Source organism: Pseudopodoces humilis, chromosome 6 (assembly GCF_049639895.1).
Source record: "Pseudopodoces humilis isolate 2021_Gansu_Grassland_sample_001 chromosome 6, ASM4963989v1, whole genome shotgun sequence".
Classification (NCBI taxonomy): domain Eukaryota; kingdom Metazoa; phylum Chordata; class Aves; order Passeriformes; family Paridae; genus Pseudopodoces; species Pseudopodoces humilis.
In genome coordinates this window covers 42,728,057-42,742,506 of record NC_142205.1, presented here as the reverse complement: position 1 = coordinate 42,742,506, position 14,450 = coordinate 42,728,057, and the positions used below count along the sequence as shown (strand labels likewise).

At 40.6% G+C, this 14,450-nt stretch overlaps 1 protein-coding gene across 17 annotated transcripts in view; it reads left to right on the top strand.

The window, feature by feature from the left end:
* The window catches only part of TRIM2 (tripartite motif containing 2), a 109,409-nt gene that overhangs the window by 37,549 nt on the left and 57,410 nt on the right, over positions 1-14,450 (top strand). For 2 of the 17 annotated variants that reach the window (XM_088056431.1, XM_088056428.1), the window contains exons 1-3: positions 1,515-1,637; positions 8,302-8,370; positions 9,632-9,785. The exons of 7 other annotated variants lie outside the window; for them this stretch is intronic. The gene's annotated coding sequence lies outside the window, so the exon portion shown is untranslated. Of the gene's footprint in view, positions 1-1,514; positions 1,638-8,301; positions 8,371-9,631; positions 9,786-11,882; positions 11,963-12,094; positions 12,473-12,496; positions 12,602-14,450 lie in introns of those variants that run through there. 8 more of the 17 variants (XM_088056443.1, XM_014263156.2, XM_088056442.1 and 5 more) reach the window with 6 other exon arrangements.

Here is a 14,450-nt window from a genome sequence, read left to right as displayed (position 1 = left end):
GTGATTGGATTGCTTTAATTTGACCCCAGAAAACGATCTTAAAATTAGGAGCTGTCAGGGCATTTAATACAATATGCCTAAAACACAGGGTGAAATATAGGACTGGAGAAAAGCAGAAAGCTGAAAAACACAAATGGATGCTTGTAAATCACTGACATGAAATGGTACAGGAGCCCGCACAAGCAAATAGTAAAAGCTGGGTAGAATATAACAAGAAGTAGGGTGCCTTTGGGAGTGCAAGAGAGGGAGGAGTAGATGCTGAGAGAATTAATCAAAAAGGTCAGAGAAAAAACAGTGAAATCCAGAAAGATGGCATGGTTTTTAAGGAGGAATTTAGTTATTTCCAAAGCAAAAAAGAGCTCAAAGAGCCTGAGGCTTGAAGCACAAAGCATGATATTTATGCAGGGAGTTATTATAAAACACTTGATGAGACAGATTTTGGTGGCAGACAGGCCTCACAGCCAAACTGGAGGCATAAGAAAGTAGGACAGAGCTGGGATGAAATGGGATCAGCAGCTGTAAGCAGAGTATTCAATTAACTAGGAACAATTCAATTCAAACAACAAAGGAGAGAGGAACTTGGGCAGACAGGTGGGAACATAGATGACTGAGGCAAGATCAGAAGGAGCTTATATTTCAGGGAGTATTCACTCCATGCAATAACTCTTTTGTCTCTGTGTTAAGATCAGTAAACTGACAGAGACGCATTTGCTTCTGTGCTGCATTACCTTTCCTTGAATGGTGGGGGGACAGACAAGGAGAGCACAGCGTGGTGCTGAAGAGAAGGGAGACTTGAACACCTCCACGTTTGACAGCAATAACTTGCTATATCCAACTTGGTTGTCTCACAGAACCTTACTCTAAGGTGCCTCTGTTGCGACTCTGCTCCTTCCAGGAGATCGGGACCCAAAGAGCAAGCAGTTTAAGATGAAGGCAAAGAGAAGCAATCATAGGAGGATCAATAAAGGTTGAGGGGTCAGGTCAAGAAGGTCAGGGTAAGACATTTGTGACAGAGAAGTGAGAAATGCCACTGTCAGCAAATAAAGCAGATAAAGCATGTTAGGAAGGATGAGAATAAGAAAAAGGATGAAGAGAATTAAAATTAAGAGACTTGGCAAGTGAAATTTCTATACAGTCAATATGAACTAAACTTAATTTAGAGGTCTTTTGTTTGCTTGTATGATCGACTGACCTAAAAGAAACAGTGCATTAGAGATGCCTGCAGGCTCCCCATAAGTGTTTGTGTGAATACACAGCAAATACGTGCTTTTCCTGAAATGATCTATAGATTTTTGTTTTTCCTTCCACCTTAATGCCTAGTAGTAAACCGTCAAGCCTGAGCCCTTCCCAATCAGTCCCTCTTGTTCCCTGCCTAAGAATGAAACACAATATCTTGAACACCCAGAATGCGAAGAAGGAGCTAATCATTGGCTCGCATTGTGGCTGGCAGGGCAGGCCCGCCTCTTTGGCTTGTGCTGACAAGCTGTTTATGTTTGTGCACGGCCACCCTTTAACTCAGCCGCCCGATGGCCGAAATGGGACCAACTGGCTGAATGCTGCAGGGAGCTAAATCTTCTCATCAGAGGCACGGGGAATTTTAGCCTCTCATTCTCCCGCCTGGACTCTATGGAACACTAGTAAGTAGCCTTCTGTCTTCTTGTGGCTTTTCTCCTCAGACTGAGAGCATGTTTTAGCAAGGCAGGTAGGTGCTGTCATTCACAGAAACAGTATTAAAGCATTTTCCTCTGTCTGAAGTAAAAAGAGCAGCTACTTTGTATGCCGTGCCATGACTGCAAGGACCACACGATTTCAATGTCAAATGAGACCTTCCTGGAAAGCAAAGGGAAGAAGTTAATAAGGACACAATCCATTTAAACTTACTCAGTTGGGGTTTATATATATACATATATATATACACATACATACACTTCATTTAATCTGCATCTAGTCTTTTTTTTTAGATGCATTTACAGTATTTGATTATCCAGTCTCATTTTAAACAGCAGCAATTTTTGCAAGGTCATGAGTAGCATGGTTTGGAAAAGTGTGAAATGGCTGGAAATGAGATAGTATAAAATGAATGCTTCCCAAAATGCTGGTAGGTGCTGTAATGTTTGAAGATATATACCTAGCAGTAGAAAGTCGTGGTCAGAGATTTCAGTCCTCTTTGTTGACTGGGAATTGTTATTAGGAACTATTAACAGCTCCACAGAGCAAAAGACTGTAGAGATGGCATGAGCATGACTTCTTGTATCTTTAGTATGCCCTTTCTAATTTTCAGAATTTGAAAACAAATATTACCTGTTTGGATAGTATTATTCAACTTACACCGGCACTGCATATACTGATGGACTTTTTTGACTTTCTCTTTTACCATTTGCACCGGCAAAGAAAGTCCTAATGTCACTGTCAGAGCTGGCCACCATGCAGAATCTCAGAACTAGTCTGCTGCTCAAGTTTGGGCAGGTCTGGGTGTAGATTTCATGTGGTAACTGAGGCTCAGGCTGTGAGTCCAAGATACCTGAGGGGGCGAAAGGTGGCTGTCACTGTAAATAAGCGTGTTCATTATTCCTCTATTTAAAATCACAGGAAAGTAAGTTGCAATCAGATCTTCATTAGCCTTGACTCATGCCAAAAAAAAATTAAAAGCAAATCCAAAGCAAGGTCTGATGCCATGTTCCTTTCAGCTTGTTTTGCTTGCTCCCTGTGGATGTACGCAATAGGGGAATACTCTGGGGGTTGTGCCTTTGTCTCTGCTGTGCTGCTTGTGTTTAAGGGCTGTGCATGGCTTCCACAGACAGCCCTTGTTGCAGCCTGTCAACTTTTGGCTCAACAATCCTACTTACCTAAGGGATCTTGACTGCATCATTCAGTGAGTTGTGGATTGTAGAGGGCCAGTCAACCAATATTATATTTAGAAAGCAGTGGCTAACAGACAGCTGGACAGAAACTTTCTAATAACACCAATCAAATTACAGGCAGCTGTTGTACTTAGTACATTTTAAGTAGGTCTTGATGCTGATGGTTGTTCAGCTCTGAGTCTGAGCTTTCTCTACAGCAGTGCAGTGCATGTGTGGTAGTGTATGAATTAAAGCTAATTACTGCAATAAGCTGCTTCTGTGCCAGGCTGTGAATACAAGCCAGAGTGTTTCAGTCAGTTACACTAAACAGCAGATAGATACTAAGCCTTGATTAGTAAAGATGTTTTTTGTCTATGAAATAAGAAAGCAGGATCTCAGTACTTAAATGAAAGCCGTGAGATACACCACACACCTAGGAATTGTTGCTGTGCCCTCACAGTACATAGTTAGGAGTAATCAATATGCTCAACACATTGTCTGTCTCTTGACTAAAGAAAAAGATCCCTTGCACATCACGAGCTCAGCACAACATGGCTGGCTCTGAAGGGACAGACTGTGCCTGTTTGATTTGCATCAGGGTAAACAGGCAGAAAATAAAAATTGATTTTTTTTTTTTCCCTCCCAGAGAGATAATTTTGAAGATGTATTTACAGGGCTTGCTAAAACAAGGCGCTGAATCAACATCCTTCATAAAAGAAGTGTTCTGAACTGAATAAGCTATAATTGCACTTTTTGATTCTGAGCTGGTAGGCAGTTTGTGAAAACAAAGTTATTTACTAATACTCATTAACAAAGCTTTCAGATGGCCTGGGAAGCAGAGAAGCGTATCATGCTCAATCTGCAAAAGAAGGAGATAAAATCTGCAAGGAAGCTGGAAATAGAACTGCTTACTGTGGTTAATTTTCTTCCTCTAGTTCTGTAGGTCCATTTGCCAGCACTTTCCTGTGGCTGAGTATTTAGTCTGCAGGCACACTTGTAATATAGCTATTGTTCAGTTGTTCAGAACTTAATAAAAGTTATTATTTGGGGTTGATGGAAACCCTGACCTTTTACCAATATTTCCTAAATATACTCATGGTTACCAGATTATTAGATCCACTATATTTCCTTTACATTTTCTTTGGGAATGTCAGACCAGCTCCCAAAATGCATCAATATCTTGGGAAGGAACAGCTCTGTAGATAACTAAGAATTTTGAGTTATTGGAGCTCTAATTAATGACACTGGGCATTTGAATTTTTAGTGAAAGAAAAAGGCTTTAAGGGTACTTCATGCTTTGTTGTTAGCAGCTGCTCTGCTGATATGTCTTACATGCTTTACACACATCAATTAAGGTTCTGATAAAGGAGAGCCTGTGAGTGAAATACTGCATGTCTCCCTCCCATCAGCTGTTTGAGTCTGACCAGGAAACTGAACTGTCAGGTAACAGCAAAAAGTCTGAGGGTCTAAAAGATGCAATGTCAGGTTTGGATAGATTTCCTTGTAAAATCACTCACTGTCAGAAGTCAGGTCTCCAGAGGGATAAAGGCTGAGATTTGCCTCCTCAGCCTCCTTGAGTAAGTTGTCCTCTCTCTTAAATGTGAACCCTCTGATTGATATCCTCAGTTTTCACCCGTGCCTATGAAAGGTTTTTAAATCTTTCACTGTGGGGTTTTTGTTTGTTTGTTTGTTTTTTCCTTCCCAGATCCCTTTTCCTAGGTATTAGATGTTAGGTAAGGGTGTTGTTGCCACTAAAGTGGAACGTACTGTTTGGTTCTAAAAAATGAAAAATGATAAGCATGCAGCCTTTTCTATTAAAAAAGCAGCAGAGCTGTATTATCCAGATCTCACTTGTACATTAAGAGCAGAAGGTCTTCCTCTAATGTGTGCGTTTTATTTTGATGGTGTTACCTGGAGAAGTAAAGAAAAGGAAAGAATCTTAGGAAAGAAAAGGATTGCTAGGCAGGTTATAAGTGCAAAATTCACCCCTGGAGAATATAGGAAGTCTCTCAACCAGGTATTTGCCACAGGTCTTGTTCTGTGGGGTGGTCTGCCTGAAATAAAATGGAAAACTTGGGTCAAGACAGAGAAAAAAGGGATTACTTCCTACCTTCCTTGCCCGTGACAGAGAGTGACTGGCAGAGGCTAAGTTGTCTTCAGGTCTATGCTGCTTTCAAATCATCAGTATCTACCAGTTTCCACTGGTTCCTTTGACTCGTCTCCCTCCTGTCTGACATATCTGCCCTCTGTGCTAGCCAGCAACGCCGAAAGAAACAATCTTCAGTGGCATCCCAGCCCTTGCACTGGCTATGCACTGCTCTCATGCTGGGAAGATGTCTCCTTGGACTCCATTGGCAAGCCCTAAACTTCCTTCTTACTGGAATTAGTGGCTTACAGAACAGGCTCTCTGCAGTGCTGTTTTGCTTTAATAGTGTGTAAAAGGCACAGTTGTGCAAACTGCCTTCTCTTAGAGTACAGACGGGACTGGTATATTAATTGTAGCCTCCAGATGGCTTATTGCTCTCTCTAGCTCATCTCTGGCTCAGAAAGCAAATTGTATTCCCGCATGTGCTCAAGTAGGCAAGAAATATTATAGATGCCATGGTTTCTTCATCCATGAAGATGCTTTTAAATATTTCCGTTTCCTTCTTTTTGCCTGTGTAGTTGCCCAAAGGTTTAAGAAATCAGAAATTTTAGCTTGTAGCATAAAATGTCCCTAATTAAGAGGGTAGCTTGCTGTGTTCTTCTTTGCTGCTGTCTAAAAAAATTATCACGGCTGTCATCAGCCTTTTCCTCTTATCACTGCTCGTTCACAGCGTGTGAAACTGAGAAGCATTGTATCCGTTAACATTCAAGGAGTGTGTTGCAGTTTCTATCACAAAATGAAATCATACTGTGGTTTGTTTTCTTCTTGGCATCTTTATTCTAATGCAGCATCTTCAGTTGACACTGTACCTAATGCTCTCTAATGTAATCACCTAATGTACTGTCAAAAGTTAATATTTCTTCTACTAATATCCTGTCATGCAATTCTGCAGGTCTTACACTGGCAAAACTGTTGCTGAAGGCAATAAAGAGGCTGGTTACTTAAGGACTGAAATGGGACTGTGAGAATTATTATCTTTTCCCATATGTGTGGTTTAATTTCTGCTTCTGACTGGGATGTTTAATTTTAGCATGATGCCTTTGGCCTTCTTTTCAATTAGTTTTCGAATGTGTAAGAGCAAGTTGATAAGTATTTGATGAGGTTAATATCAACTCCAGCATTGCAGTGTCTGAACTTTCAGCACTTTTCAGACATTGCTTTCATGAGACCATTGGTCTAAAGAAATGTGTCCTTTTCTCTGTATGAAATGTCTCCCTGTAATTTTCTCCTGATACCCACTCTTCTCTATCACTTTGCAATCTATACTCATATACACTTTGGGATCCAGAGCTACATCAAAACATTTCCTTGGATCATACTGTCTACAGAAAATGTTACACTGTCACATTCCAATAAACATGGGAAAATGTGAGCCAGGGCTAATGTGGCTCTGGCTGCAAAAGAGGGGATGCAAGATTGGGAAGAGATGTTCATGAGGATGGAGCAGGGACAGCATCTTTTATACCCATGCAGGTATGCAGGTAAGGATAGTTTCAGTAGAGAAACCCTTCTTCCCTACTTGCCTGAAAGTTCTGCTCAGCTTCAAGCCTGTCAGCCTTTGATTCTGGCTTGTAGTGTCTTCTGGCCTCATCCTTAGTCCAAGTGTCCAGCTCAAGCTTATGTAGGGAGGGCATGTAGCTTTTCCCTGCCGTCCATGCCCCTTGCCTCACTCACAAAGTTCACAGCCTCTTCATATTTCTGCCACAACTCTTCTCCTATCCTAGAGGCACCTTTTTTCCCTGGCCTCCCATGTCCCATCCTCCTGAACCTCTGTGTTCTGTGCCACTTAAGATGTTTGTTCTCCCTGCCTCTCAGTCCTTAAGAGCTTTCCCAGAGCTCTTGCTTCCTTGCTGTATTCTCTTCTTATTCTGTCTTCCTCACTGCAGCCCAGTGTTTGCAGTCTGAGAGACAGGGGGCTCTTTGTTCTCCCCTGGAGTCTCAAGTTCTTCAGTGCAAAGGTCTCAACATACTTTCTTTCTCCTCTTTATTGCACTTGGTGGCAGGAAAGTAGGACAGGTCCAGGGTAAACCAGGCACGTACTAGTTTTTTGTGTGCTGTAAAGGGGGATAACTCCAGGCAAGGTCAGAAAAAAGACAAAGCCAAGAAATATATAAGCATGGTATTTTTATTTTTTCTTAGAAAATGTAGCCCTTTCTATTTTTCTTGGCAAACAAAGTGTCCAGTGTTCAACAAATATCTTGTGAACCAACCTCAGGCCCAGAGCTGCTTTTGAACTGTTTGCTGTGATTCTTCATGTGCTCATTTCTTTGTGTTACCAGTCACATGGTAACATTTCTGATTCTTGGATGAATGATGTTTTCAAACAAAAAGAGGGATTTGGACACATTACTTTTGGTTCAGAACTTTTCATGAATGCAGACATATGAAAATGTCTTACATCAGTGTTTCCTGGATACTTGCTTTTGAAAGGAAGCGTACATGAACGGAAGTTTGTGAAAAACAGTAATACTGAGAGAGTACAATTTTACAGGAGCCAGGGCTGTTGGTTAATTTCTCAGAGTAGCAAACTATGATTCAGAGCAGTGCAGAGCAGAAGCGTGAGCCTGGCACAGGCTGAATGTATGCCTATATTTAAGGGACGTAGTTGCCACAAAAGTATGACCGAAGACCTTGAAGTAGTATTACTTCAGGAGAAGTGTGGGGCTTACCTGCTGTTACACAGTGTATTTCTATAAGAAGCTTGAGCATTTGGTGGCAGTTGTCTTTCTTCCCCTGCTCCAGTCCATAATGTCTGCAGCACTCAGTGGACACCTGTGAGCTAATTCACCTCTCTCAGGTAGCATAAAATAGATGCATTTTTTTTCACAGGGCAGTTTTCTGTCAGGCAATGAACTCCATCTGTTTACTGGGAGTCAAACAAGTTCCAGAGTGTCAGATAAGAAGTGTGAGGGTGCACTCAGAGGGGAACGGGCCTTTGGAAACAGTCTAATGTTTGTATTTTGAAATTATGTTCTTCTAATATTTGACCTTCCCTGATGAAAACCGCTGGGGCATGTGCATTGCATAGTGTTTGCTGACTTGTTACTTAAAGAATATGAAGTATCCAGCCATTAACTCCCGTTCTGCAGACATGCGGGTAGGAAAAAGGAATCATCATTTCATCTCACTTAGAAGGGAGAAGGCTGTGTAAGTCTCCATCACCAATGTGCTCAGAATGAGCTCATGTGCCCCAGGCAAGCTCAGATCCCTGCAGTCACAGATGTAAGTCAGACCTGATGGGAAAAGTGGTTTTGTTATGTTTATTCTCTTTTTCTATTTTTTTTCTTTATTCTATTTTTTTTTCCCTGGGGACAGCCAGGAGCGACCGCATGCAGCAGTGAAAAGAGAAGCAGCTGTGGGGCTTTCTCCAATGATGACATCAAGGTTGTAATGCATCGTGGTTTTGTCTGAGCTGCATTTTTTCTTTCTGTGGAAGAGAAGTGATACATTATAAAGCAAAATACATACATCATGAAAAAACAACCAAAAGCACTGAAACAGCCCCATGCTCATCTAAGAGTTAGAGCAGGCAGCAAAGGATTATCACATGATATCTCTTTAGAAGATCAGCTAACAATTATGTGCCTTTCTGGAGGGGGACAGACTTTTGCTGAACTCAGGTCACTGGGCACCAAACTGAAGTGCTATGATAAAATATGTGAGGCCAGACCTACTGATTGCATGTTTAGCATTTGAACCCAGACCCAAGGCAGCTGTTCCATATGCTGGCTTTAAAATGCTGGTGATAAAATGATTCATAATGTCACAGCTAATTTGTCTTTTAAAAATGAGTTATTGTCATTGCCAAAATCTACATTATTTTATTTCATTAAGTGAACTGAAGCTTCACCTTGAACTCCTCCAGGGGTAGTTTTGTCTCAGTTTATCAGACCTGTGGTTTTTCAGTCAGTACAAAGCCTGCCAGCTTGTTTGCATCAGAAGACTCATCTAAAACTTGAGTTCTAGATGGCAGACTAGAAAACTGCATAAATATATTTAAGGTCCTACACCAAGTGGTCTAGTGTTAAAACCAAAGGTGAATGTATACCTGTGGTGAGATCCAGGCCTGTCAATCTACCGTCCTGAGCTTCTATTGTTTAGGTAATTTCATAGTTTCAAATTAAATGGCAGGTGAATCCTCCACCAAACCTTTCACTGGGCACTCTCTCAGTATTTAAGCTGCAAAAAAAAATGGTTGAAAACCAGATCGCTTTCAACTATACCTTTGCAGTGCAGTGCTCCCAACACAACCACACTAGACTAGATGGGAGCAGAGTTCAGACATCTCTAGAGATACATATTCTGCCACCTCCTGTGCATCACAACCTGTCCATCACTGACTGAGGAGGGACACTTTTCCCTTGCTTTAAGGAACATACAGTGGCATTTGAAAAAACCTTTCAAGCATCTACATATAAAGATATATAATCAGCATAATCAGTATCTAAGCTGCATTCTACTCTACTCTTGTCCTACTAATAGTGCTAACATAGTTGATCTTGGTGAAAAATTTATATGAAAAATAATAGGGTAGTTATGTAGCTGGCATTTGAAAATATCCTAAATGGAAGCAACGATTTTTCTGAGAAGAAAAATTGCTCCTAGAAAGTTGTTTTTTTTCTATCTGATCTGTTCTTTGTTGCAGTCTTTCCTATATGAAGCTTTCTGGAGTAAATTTTCTCACCATCAAAGTGAAGAATATCTTCCATCTCCATTTCTCAAGAAAGCCAAGATCCCTGTGCTCAGTAGGAATATGGTGCTTGACTGCCCCAAAATTCACAGAAACGGAGTGTCAGAATGTGAGTATCAAATGATGCCTTAGATCCAGGCATCCGTGAGGGGACACACAGCTGGCCTGCCTGGAGACAGGAGCTATGTATGGACAGTAGGATACTGGTATCTCATAGGGATGAGAAAAAAGAGGAAATGAAAAATACGAAAACAAAAAGAGGTAAAGTTAGTGAGTAAGAATGATCCCCAGAGCCTGGAAAATGAAAAGTTATTTAAAGTTGATCTACTTTTTTTGAATCTTGAATTTTCTTGAGGTTTTCTTGAGGAACTGGTATTTGTGAAAGGTACCTTTGATGTAAAAGGACTGGTTTTTTTGAGAGAACAGATGCATTGAAGACCACCTGAGACATCAGTGTGAATTAATGCATTTGCTCCTTTGGGGGAAAACACAGTCAGCAAAAGCATCACAAACTGAAAGTGGCTATTTCCACTTACTCTTCTCTTTATTACTGTGTCTCACTAAGAAAATCATTCTTATTCCAAAGATAACACTCATTCAGCTTGTCCTTGTACCATGGGGAGAGACCTGCATGCCCAGCAAATTACACACAAGGACTACTCTGCTGTGGCCCATGAGATAATTTCTGTTCCCAAACTGTAAGACTGCTCTACAAGGATCAGATTCTTTGGTATCATGGAAAATAATTCATTAGAACATGAGGTAGTCAGTTCACCTCACTTGTTTACTAAGTGGGAGAATTAGTCAACTGTTACCAAACCCTGATTATTGCTGTTTCAAAAAGTACTATTTTTTGCTTCAGCTGACATCTGTGTATTTTGCGTGTTTTGCTGCCTACTACCTTAACAGAAGAGAGGAAAAATACTAAAACGTAGGCAAAGTTGTCCAACTTCGGCAGCAGCTGAGCTGTAGGGCACATGGAATCTGTTCTCATAGACTTCTTGTTTGTGTGGGGTGCTGTGGTGTGTAATAATACAGCTGAGTTAATGTGTAGCCTTTTACATTGGATCACTGGGTTGTATTTCATTCACCTGGACAGCTGCCTTTTTTTCACAAAAGCTGAAGGAATAAAATACCTTTGGGATCTCTACCTGGTGTGACTGAAATTATTCAATGGGTTATACAACTGCTGGAAGGAATTGTGACAGCACAGGCAAAAATAAACACTAAAAATTAATTCATAATTTCCTTCTTTGCTTCTACTGCTATTCAGTAGAGCACTGTTTTTTGGGTTTGGTGTTGTTTTTTTGTTGCTGTCGTTTGCTTGTTTGTTTGTTGGGATTTTTTTAATCATTCATCTGGTTTTGGCTTTAACAGTCCTGTTGTTTCAGCCCTGGATCCAGGTACAGATGAGTAGACAATCAGCACAATCCTGATTGTGCCAAGATGAAAAACTGAGCAAGTTACAAGGCTCAGGACTTTTAGGCAGAGCGTTTACAATGGTGTTTTTATTTTGTTAATGACTCACTGTACTGATTCACCGATGCTTTAGTGAAAGCTGCCTTGTTCAGAGAGTCCCATTCAAGCAGAGTAAGATTATTCCCAGTAGAAAAGCTTGAAAAAGTCCTCTGCTAAAACTAACAACTAAATAAAACTTGTTTTGTTATTTTAAAGAACATACAGATAACAACAACAACTTTAATTTTAAGCAATGGGGAAACATTTTTTATCCACCATAATTTTTTTTTCTTGATTTTATTGTGGGAGAATCTTCTTCAGTCCTGACACAAAAGCCATGAAGTATCCAAAAATATAGGTGACTCTTTAAGCCTTTGTTACTTGAAAATAATCAGGGCACTAGACCTTTAAGTAGATGAAAACAGGGGCTGAAGGAGACTTGGGGGCTTTGAGTCATGGACTTTCATGGGGTGCATATCAAAACTTTGCTTCTGCTACTTTTGGTAAAATGTTCATTCTGGTAATGAATGGCTTGAGCCATCCTAGAAGTTCCCTATTCAGCAACAGTCCACTGGCTCTGAGTTTCCTTAGTAGAAAAAAAAAACCAAAAAAAACCCAACAAAACAAAACTTACTAACACATTAGATTTGCTTCCCACCTGGAAGCATTTAGAGGATGTAAGGGGATCAGCATTCACTTCCTTGTTTATAAAAACCAGGTTATTCTGAATGACTTGCTAAACTGTTGAACGATTTGATGTAATGCACTGGATTTTCCTGTCCCTTTCCAGCGAGGCTGTTTGTGCTGGGAGCGAGGGAGGGCTGCAAGGTCGGTTTGCTCCACAGCGGGGAGTGTGGGGACCCGGCTGCGGCTTTCCTGAGCGGTGGGTGGTGCTCTGGGCTGCTGGACGCTGCCTGGGGGAGCAGTCAGGCATCTGCAGCCGGCAGACCATCCCGGCAATGGGGCCAGCTGTTTATTTTCAAAGCCTTTGTACCTCAGGTTACTTGTAAGGCTGATGCTTGGGGAGCTCTTCTAAAACTGGACGGTGTACGTTCCCTGGTTTGCCTGTAATTTGCAGTTTATGAAAACCAGATGGATGACCGAGTGCTTTGCAAGTTAGGGTAGGAATGGGATCTTCTGACATTAGAGCAGCTTTTACAGAAAACATCGAGTTAAGAAGATTCAGGCTCAAGCTAGATTGCTTCTTCCCTCCCCCCCACTTTTGTCTATTTTTACTGCATCATTGGTATGTGTCCAAGCAAAGTCGGCCATATCATTCGGAAATACAAGGGGATAAACTTTTGACTGTCGGATCTCTTCAGGCTGAGAGACTCCAGAGTAAGTGGACTGGGAGAGAGAATTAAAAGGAGGGATTTCTTTAGGTGAACTTTTTTGGTTGTCTGCCGACAGCAGTGTAAAATAACGAAGAGACTGCAGCAGACCTTTCCCACTGTCTTTCTAAATAATGTAAGTTACCCTTTCGCACTCATCTCTAAATGTTTGTGTGCTTTTTCTGCTTTCGAGTATTTTGTGAGAGCAGTGGTTTTACAGCCAGCGAGCTTTTGCCAGGAGCTCTGCTGTGTGAATGAGTAAATTGCTTTGTCGTTCTTTTTCTTTTTAAAGTCAGGGTGGTAGCGGGGAAGCCGAGCAGTTTGACACCGCCTTTCTTTGACAGTCGTGTTAGCTCGGCTTTAGATGGCTGTCGAAACCTTTAAACCTTTTCAGTGTTTGTGCAGAAATTTGTTTGTAGCTGGCAAAAGACAATAGCAAATGTTTTGATTGAACTGTGCATGTCAGGCTTGCCGTAAGAGCAGGCGTTTCAAAGGGGACTGTGTGATGCTATGTAAAGAAGACAGGATGTGACAAGGGAAAACAAATGTTTCCTGCTCTTTAATATTTAAAGGAAATAATTGAAACAGAACCAAGGAGTTTGCCTAGGAAAGAAATAGTGATGTTTATTCAAAGCAAAATAATGACTCTGTAAATCTGAGAGGACAATACCATGGTCTAATTAGGAAAGAGAGTTTACATTTTACAGTGGTTCATTTTTTGAAGCTGAAAGTTGGCATTAAAGTTACCATAAAGTTGTGCTTTTGTGAAGTGTAACTTGAGTGTAACCTTCATAGCTCTCCATAGTTTATTGAGGTAGGTTGATTACTCTCCTTCTAGTTAATTTTGCCATTTTCAAAATGCAGTCTAGGCAGACTGTCAGGCAGATTGATAGGTTTAGGTAAAAACAAAGGGTATAATTATAAATAATATACCAGGAAATATACTAAGAATAAAACAAGGAATAGACCAAGAAAATCAACTTGAACTCAAACATTCCTCAGGCCAAAGCAGTGACATAGATGTTCGTTTACAGGGGGACAAATGAGAAAATTGTTGTGAAAGTACAGTGGCTAAATAAATATTTCTTAGATAAGGATGTGGCTTAAGAAATGTTGCTTTCTGTTCTAGCCTTGGATTTTTTGTTTTTGTGGGCAAGGGATTAATTATCTAGATAATAGTGTGTGGCCAACTATTATCTAATAATCAGTAGTTTTTTTCCTCAAAATTCCACATTGCTGCTTGTGTGAAAACAAATTACATTGACTAACAATACTAATGAGAGCTTCTAGACAATGTGAATATTTTTAATAAACTTGGGAATATAAACTGTAGGGCTTGAAAAGCATATTAAAAGGTTTGTTTTGTTCAAATCTGTATAAACTTGTTTATTTTCAAGTTAGTCCCATAATTTTCTGGATGATATCTAAAGCATGGAGTGGTTATAGAGAGAAAGTACCAGAAAGCTCCTGTACCTAGTCTTACTAGGATACTGTACTATCCTAGGGACTGCATCAACCTGCTCACAAACAAAGGCAGCAGAAAGAGGAGGTTGTTCCCTGTTTCCAGAGAGTTTGGGGGAGGAATCAATCTGTTAGCTGCTGACAAAATGAAATAGGGCTTCTGTGCTTTGGCCCTCATCCAGAACTGCTTACGATAAAACTGAAGGTTTCCTCAAACTTCTCAGTGAAGCATTTGACAAACTGAACTGAGTGGTGAAGACACTCCCATGTCTGATCTGGACCTGCAATGCCCACAATTTGGTTATAAAGAACAAGTTTGCATTTTCTTCATGAAGGGTTCATTTCAGTTCTTGAGATTCATCCTTTTCATGAGAAATGGCTTTGATAGGCCCTGAATAATTACATCTTTCTTCAGGGAGAAGGCTAAACAGAACTTTAGTTCAAGGAGCATCTCTAATACATGTTGCTTGAGGGCCAGAAGGAAACATTAACTGGATTTTATGACAAAACCAATTCTAGATTTG